Consider the following 8,690-nt stretch of genomic DNA (forward strand, 5'->3'; position numbering starts at 1 on the left):
CTAGTTTATAATATTTAAAATGAAGAAAAAACATTTCAAGAATATAAAAACAAACATTAAAACGTGATGATTTCATTCAAAACATTGAATCACAGCGGAGATTTGATAGCATTCATAATCTTTCCCTATGATTTTCCTTTTATGGCCAGCAGATGGCAGTACAGCTCTGTGGTTTTCAAAGGGCAAATTCCACTTTGTCTTACAACAAACGTCCTTCTGTCAATTTAACTCAAAAATAATAAAAAATAGGAGGCAAATGAATTTGTAAAAGTCTTTAGTACCATCTTAATGAATTTAGAGTGTTATGAACTCATTGCGGTGTTTTCCAATGGGATACATATCTTTGGTAATTATATTTGCAGTCCTCTCAGAAACAGTACTTGCATTTAGATTTTTCCCATTTATAATAATAATGGTGATGATGATGATTGATGATGATACATCAGGTTTTGCATTACTATTTTAAATAAACACAAACCAAAAAGGGAAAATCAAGCAGGTTTCTCTGGGCCAAAGCTGAAGTGAATGGCACGTGTCAGTGAAAACAGATCCCAGATCAGACCTGGAGATTGCAAGCTATATTCCTCACAGGTGCATTTACCCACAATTCCCCTCTGTCTCCAACATATACCCCCGTCCCTCCACTGACGAGGTGAGCTGGTGCAGAGTTCTGCATCTAACTCAGAATGAATCTAAAAAAAACCCTCTTCTGAGTGATTTTCTGTGTTTCTGTCCTATGATCGTGCATGTGTGTGTGTGTGTGTGTGTGTGTGTGTGCGCGTGTGCGTGTGTGTTGCATGCATGGATTCTCATTATACCCCAGCATGGGTGAAGGGAAGGGAAACACAGTGACAGCTTCATTTCCAATGCTGAGTTCACGTAAATGAGGGATTAAATCAAGCAAGCAAGAGGGTTAAGGCTCACCTCGGCCGTCGGTGGCAGCGTCCCCGCCTTAAATCCCACGTCCTCACCTGTCTCTCCCCCTTTTCCCCCCTCTCTCCCCCTCTTCTCTCTCTTATGGCGTGACATCCAACAGTGGACTAAACCCTGACAAAAAAGGTAGAATGTGTCACTTTTTATAGAATTCACTGATGTTCGTCTCCCTTCATTCCTCATTTACCACCCCCCACCTTTGCCCCCCCTCCATCCACCCCCCCTTTGCTTGTGGAATAAAGGATAAAATGTAAAACACACACAGCTGCATACTCATTGGGGTGGAGTGGGAGGGTGGGGGTGCTCAGCATCATGATGATGGGATGTGGGTTAGGGGCAATGAAAGTAGGGGTTAGACCCGAGAGTCAGGTATGAAGGGGGATGGTGTGTTTGTGTGTGTGGGGTGGGGGGTACACATTAGGGAAATGAAACGGGGTGGACCAGCGATGGCTTCTGAGATGCCGCCTTGTTGGAATAAAGGAAAATAAAGAAGACAGAAGAGATGACAGGGTGGATGATAAGATGAGCAGTGTGGTAATAAAATCGGTCCTCTGGACCCCGAGATTACACAGAGAATGAGATTGCAGGGTGTGTGTGAGTGTGTGTGTGTTTGGGGGGGGGGACTAATTTCTGATGAACCATGGTGAGAGTCTGCAGGAACATGCAAGCCGCTGCTGCAGTGGAAGCCACAGGAAGAGGAGGAAGACTAGGAGAGGAGTTGTGCGTCAGGGGGTGGGGGGGTGGCAGCCCCACTTTGAATGATAAGTGTCTCGCGCGCGGCGGGTTATGGGAAGTTCACACAAACAAATGACTCCCATTTGCCGGAGGCAAGGGACACAATTGAGAGGGGGTGACGGGCAAGGAGGGAGCGAGGAGAGGCCTGAAACGCCCGAGCTGTGATTTCAGATAACTACATCTGCATGAGGAAAATTCTCCCAGGATCCTCCAGATCCTGGGAGCCGTGGACACCTCTGGAACTTGGTCAATAATGCAAATGCACTGAGAAATGCTCCTTACATGCGCTGTGCCCTCCCCGTGAGAGGTGGTATCAAAGCAGGCACAAGCCCGCCATCAAAGTTAAGTGCAGATGTTCAGGATACTTTGAAAATGCCGTCAGCACAGTCGATCTGACATCCAGACAAACGGGGTTTTTCGTTGTTTCCAAACGAGCCACCGATTCGCCGCCGTCCTCCCACTTCCCCCGGTTAGAGGTGCGTTGTTCGGCTAAATGAGATGCTTTGGTGTGCGGTTCAAACGACAGCCTCGGCATTCAAAGGGATTCGGAGCGGCGCAGCTTGCGCGTTCACTCTGAAAAGGAAAGGATGGATGATCACGTCACTGACCTCGTGTTTGTTAAGAACTTGGGGGGGAAAAAAGCACAACATTAGTGGTTCTGTGAGGGTTACTGTGTGTAGGTGTAGCTCACCAATGACGCAGGTTGGCCAAAATTCAAGGGAAATCCATGTAAAAGAGCACAATTTGGCTAAAAAAATGTCACTGAGGACAAAAACGCCTCTTAAAAGGTCTGAAAAGAGGTAGAGGTGCTTTAGATGTATAGGTTGAGGGAAAAAAAAACAGTGTTGAGACTCGGGCCCCTTTGCCATCCAGAGGTCTCTTTCTGAGACAAATAGCAGTGTAAATGGCAATCAACCCGAATGAAAAAACACCTCTGTCTGCAATCAAGCATGAGAAATTTTGATATAATGGTCACAGCAACGCATATTCGTGCAGATAAATGTGCGCTGAATGGCTGTAAAATTGTGTGCAAAACAGCCTCTTCAAATCATAGATGTTTGTTTTTTCAGCACCGGGAAATTAAGGAGGAAGGACCTTTTACCGTTTTCCACGTTCGGCAATCAGGGAGAAATCCATCATGGAAGAGGCAGAGATGGCAATTTCCCCACTGACAGTCACATCAATAGTCCATAATGTGATAATGCAGTCATGAGACATGTTGTGTCTTGAGTAATTGGTGACCCTCACTTTTTCTCAAATGGAAAATCTTGCCCCTCAGTCTATCTTCTGGCCGCTGCACCCACTCACGTACCTCAACTGCTGGAAGCAATAAGGTCAACATTTGGATGTTTTTATAAGTGTAGCATCTCTGTTGACAGTTAACCCTGCTTTCAAATTTCTTTTCATCTGCTTTGGTGGAGGTTGCAAGTGGTCATGTTAGCATTCACCTTCAACATTAGCAACATTAGCAAGTGTGTTTTCTCATAATGTCATTTAATAATTAGATTATAGTGCAGATAATTCAGAATTAGATGGGTAAACGTCAGTGGTGGAGCTAGACTTTTAAACTAGGGGTGGCCAGAAGGTGGCTTCGGGCTAGCCTTATGTAAGCCTTTTAGAACATTAGCCGTTAGCCTAACCATACAGTTGAACTATTGTCTCCATAGTTCACATCACCATGGGGTGTCCTTTAGGAAGTTCAACATTTGGGTCTGATTTTCTAAAATGTAGTTGTAAAATGTAGTTAAAATGTAGGATATTGCAGATAATACAGAATTAGACGTGTAACCATGCTTTCAAATATCTCACATTAGCATTCTGAGGGAAATTTGCGTGACCATCAGAGCGAATCAGGGCAGGTTTCAAGTAAATGAGGTTTAATAACGAAAAAAACGATCAAAACTCGCTTGAGGAAGATCAGTCGAATTAGACAATGGCTCCCCTTTATCTCCTGTTCACAAGACTGGTGCTCCTCAATTTTGAATTTCATCAGCGGAAACAAACCAAGTGTAAATAATTTGCACTTTCATAACAGAAGAAAGGCGTCCCATTTCCAAAACAGCTCTGGATATAATTATTTTTTTACCCCGAAAATGAGAACAGATCACTTTTAAAAGGTACAAAGGAACCCACTGTTGGCATGTAATTAATTTTATATTGCTATTTACCTTTACGTAAGTTAATTGCAAACTCTGCGGACGTGCGTGTGATGCACGTAGGCGCCAGACACCCGTTGTGCACCGAGGAACCCGTGAGTTTTACACACATGACTTCCTGTCCTAATCAAGGGTTTTCTCATCTCCTATCTGAAAGACACACATGGCTGCCTCTCTGAGCAGATACCTCCACGCTATGATGTGCGTGATGGAGCCGTGGGCGCCAGTGGCAGCTCGCCGACCCTGAGCACTGGTGTGGTCGGGGATATTAGGCCGCAATTGCGAAAAGATTGCAAAAAGTGACATCCTTAATGGAGAAAGATTACCGTGGGCAGGGCCGCTTTGGTTTGGAGACGCGTACATTTGACTCACACAGATGAGCTTTTTCGGGCGGGAAAGGAGCCGCGCTGTGTGCCGGAATGCAAAAACGCATGTCAACACGGACGTATATCCGCCACATTTCCCCCAAACGTCTTTTGGAAATAATGCCTGTGTTTGTTACACCTGTCAGAGGTGTACAGAAATTTCACAAGCAGTTTTGCCGTCACCAAAAAAACAAACAAACAAAAAAACCAAAACGCCGCGCTGACACGTTGGATCCACAATGTGAAGAGAAAAGAAACGAGTGAGTTTGATATTTTCATTGTGGCACACTGCAATAAATATGTCAAATGTATAATCTACTATACATACAGCATGGAATGACAGAAGTAGCTGTTTTGACAAGTTAACGCAATTTTGCCACGCTGCGGAAGAATAAATTTGGAATATTCCCGGCTATTTGGATAAAAACAGAACTTCTGATCATTAATCATAAATGATTCACTTTTGTTATTACATCAAACCCAAACTCAATGAAATTACCCCCCTTAGCGTGTCAATCAAAAGTTGCTGCGCTCGTGGAAGAGCCCAACCCTTTGCTTGATTTGCTTTGATGCCTTAAAATAAAGCAGCGTTCCCGCCCGGCGACGGACGTGGAATTCGTCACCCCTATAGGCCAAATCATTTGGTTAATTAGAAAACATTTCCAAGAAGGTTTACCTCTCATTTCAACCTCATTAAAATAACAATCTCTGTCACGACAGCCTTCACTACAGTTGGTGTCAAGCGCGCTATTAAATCTGGGATTGTGCCGCGGGAGGAGATGTCAAAATTAACGTCCCCCGCCTCAGGTCAAAATATTCTCGAATCCCTGCGGTGGGCTATCAGTACCAATCAGAAATAAAGTTTGTTAGCGCGCAGCCTGAAATCTGAGCAGGACAAAAGCACCAGGGAGGTCCTTTATTTAGCTAATTCTCCACTATTTGAGATGTACATATTCCAACGGTAGCTTTGATAAGGCCTGGGGGACGTGCATGTTTTAATTAGACCTGAGCAGCCTCGGCAGCATGGTTGAACAGTTCATAGAAAACTTTGAACATTTTTGCTGAAAGCGTCTCTCTCTTTGTGACAGGCATTGTGTAATTAGCGGCATATGTGCATTTGCATATACGCACCCGGTGACATGTTGCATCTTATTTGAATAAGTAGACGTGTCTCAACGTGATATCCCTGAAGTGAATACATGAATATGAGTCACTAATTATACCAATCTTGCAAATGATCTATTTAAATATTAATATCTTTTCACTTGACAATGCTAGCTGGGAGCTTTTTTAGTCGGCGCGCCGTGCGTGTTTGTTTGTCACTTCCATCTAGACTATGTTGTTCTCGCTGTGCTGAGTGTGTGCGTTTGTGCACGTGTAGTCTGGGTTTGTGCTGAGACAATAGTAGGTTTATTTTTTACAGACAATAAACAGTGTAATGAAGTTAATGGAAGAGGCCAGAAACAAAGTTTCAATAACGTTTATGGGATACACTCTTCCTCTGTTTTCTCTGGTTATTTTAGATTACCTGATATTCCAAATTTCTAGCGGGCTGCATTAACCAAGTGGACCTTTTCAGAGCATTTTAGCTTGAGCTTTACCTCCTTTCTCACGGTCAAACCATCCTGGAAAAGACATTTATTCCAAAGAATAAAAAGAAAAAAAAACTGTTTGCTGCATTGTTAGCTCGTTTACTCCTTTTCCCATCCGGCCATCAGCAGGAGGGTCCTGAAGTTGGTCCTGCTCAAGAGCGTCTCCTTGCCACTGTGGCTTGTTTGGGGGTCAGACTCTAGGTTTCTTCTATGAGGCCTTTTTAATTGTAACAGAAGCTACATAAATATAGTTGAATTGAATTAACATATAAACCTATCGGCCTCGGTGCTAACCTTCCCTTTTTAAAAAAAACACGCCAGCTCTCTTTAACAGTCTAATTAAAGGGGTTCTTGAGGCTCCCGTGCTGTCTAACTCAATGATGGATTTGCTCCCCCATCAAAGAAGCACCTGGAGATGGAAGATAGACAGAAGAACTGATTCTTTTCTCCATGTTATCTACATTTTTTTTGTGCTTGTGGGTTCGAGCAATTCACATGGCAACACTGTTTGAAGAAATCACATTTTCATCCTATTTAGACTTAAGGGTTGACTTTTCTGCCTCTGACTGGCAATATGTAATTACATTCATCTTTCTGATTCACTTCACTGCTCTTTGCTACAAAGTAAGCTGGACAATGAAAAGCCTCTGGACAAAGCGACAGCGGACTGATGAACACTACTCAGCCTTAATTGCTTGCTAGTTTTGATGTAGCGCAATCATGAGGTCATTTGTTTGAAGTGGAGCAGCTTGTTTGATCCATCTTTGTGCGAGTGTGTGCACGTGGGTGTTTGAATGTCTTATCATCAGCTACCTGGCGCGATTAAATCAGGCATAAGGAACAAAGGCGGGTGAAAATTTGCTTCTCTGTGCAAAAAAAAAAAAAGGGTATACAGGAGATGGAGAGGTTCTAATAAAGGGCCTGTCTGAACTCGTACGGATGGAACAGTCAATCATTCGGCACCGGCCGCCGCCGCCGCTGCCTTCAAACTCATTAAAATGAGGGCGGCATTAGAGGGAAACATACCCTTCTCAAATTAAGTTGTGCGTCCTAATTGTTTCCGTGTTTGTGGCCTTTCGACAACTTCAGAAGGCATTTGTTGTAGCTTGATGTATGCTTGCTGCGCCTCTGGCAATGTTTTTTATGCCCATTATTATTCAAATGAGCTAGAAATGTGTTTTGAAAGTCCTAAATCATTGAGCATGAATGGCTACCCTTGCTGGTTGTAAATGGCTCTCCGCCCAAGCCAACCTCTGCTGGCACGACTCACTCCACCAAAGTCATTTGGGTATTTGAGCTCCAATGAGGTTTAACGAGGTTTGTCCACAATACTCGGACCTTTGTGTTAAAAAAAAAAAACAATGTTGTTTTGTTGCTAAATAGATGAACCAAAGAGCTTTGGTTGAAGCTCAACGGGTAGACAGGAGAATGGCGTCTGTATGTCTCCGATAATAGTAACAATCATGGGTTCTACTCGAAAAAGAAGACACTGATTAAAATGACGTCCTAATGTCAAAGTCTCGTTAATGTGAACCAGTCAACAATTGCCTTGATTACCAGTGATTTTTCTGGTTAATGGATCAACTGTTTGGTCTTTAAGGGGCAGAAAAACTACAGGAAAGCGCCGGACGAACGGTAAGGTCATGTTCAAACACAACGCGAAATACGACATATTGACATTTAAGAAGATAATATGGTGATTTTAATTGTAAATCTGTGTTCAAGGCGACAGCACAGCCATCCTGGGATCACCCAAGTGGTTATTTCATTGTTTTTGAAGAGGCTAATGTGGTTACAATTTGCAAAACACGTGCTTGTCAATCACCTAAACAAATGAATCATCAAGATAATGAAACATGGCAGCAATATGAAGCATTGGTTTAAAAAGGTGTAAAAGATTAGGTGTATATGCTTTGTGTCTCTGATGTCTGATTAGATTTAGGGGTATTTCTAGGTGTAATGTTACACTTTGGCCACAAGGAGCAGCTCCATCCGTCACCTGAAGCCCCACGGTGGTCCTGGGGGAACCTGTAGGTACAGCCTGGGTAAGTTTAGGCTCAGTTTAGCTTAGTCGTATCTGTTTTATATGATCAATAATATAGGAACATAAAAATGATGAACAAATAATAGGATAATTTATTTCCCCAAGCATGTAAACACGTGCACCTTGACAGTTTCCAATACTCAGTTTCACAGTTGTAACAATTCTAAAGGGATCGCGGTGCTAAACTACTTCTGTGTTTGCTTCAAATCACTTTTTTGGTGAGGCTAATGAAAATGGAATAAAAACAGCCTCAGCGATCAGACGGCTTTTTAAGATTATAGCCACAGAACCTCTACATCTGGTGATAAGATGGGATTTGTAGATAATTGTACATTGGCGTAACTGGACACAATCTGTGTTTAACACACACACACACACACACACACGCACACACACACACACACATACACACACGCATGCACACACACACACGTTGTGATTAGGTTTTCATAAAGTCTGGGGCTATGCTGAGTCTGTAATTGACTCTGACAGCAGAAGCCTCCATGTCCTATGGCTATGTTAAACGAACAATTTACATCTTCATTTCAAATTCTACATGGATAAAAAGCTATTAATTACATTAGTGCGCAGCAAAGCTTCATTCCAACTGAGGAGACTATGTGTGTATCTCCGCCTGTGTGGAGCTTCCACTTTTACATGGGTACACTTTTCCTCATTTGTATATGAGGGCTCGGGGCCAAACAACGCCGCTAAGTTTTCGAGACATGAGTTTATGAGGGGGGAAAAGGGGACTTTTACTCATCTTTGGTGGCTCCTACAGCACAAACATTTTACAGAGCAGAGAAACATTTGTTAAATCTATTGAGTTGGCAGCGGTTGTACAGGAAATTACCTTTCTGCTACT

Source organism: Takifugu rubripes, chromosome 10, assembly GCF_901000725.2.
Source record: "Takifugu rubripes chromosome 10, fTakRub1.2, whole genome shotgun sequence".
Lineage (NCBI taxonomy): Eukaryota > Metazoa > Chordata > Actinopteri > Tetraodontiformes > Tetraodontidae > Takifugu > Takifugu rubripes.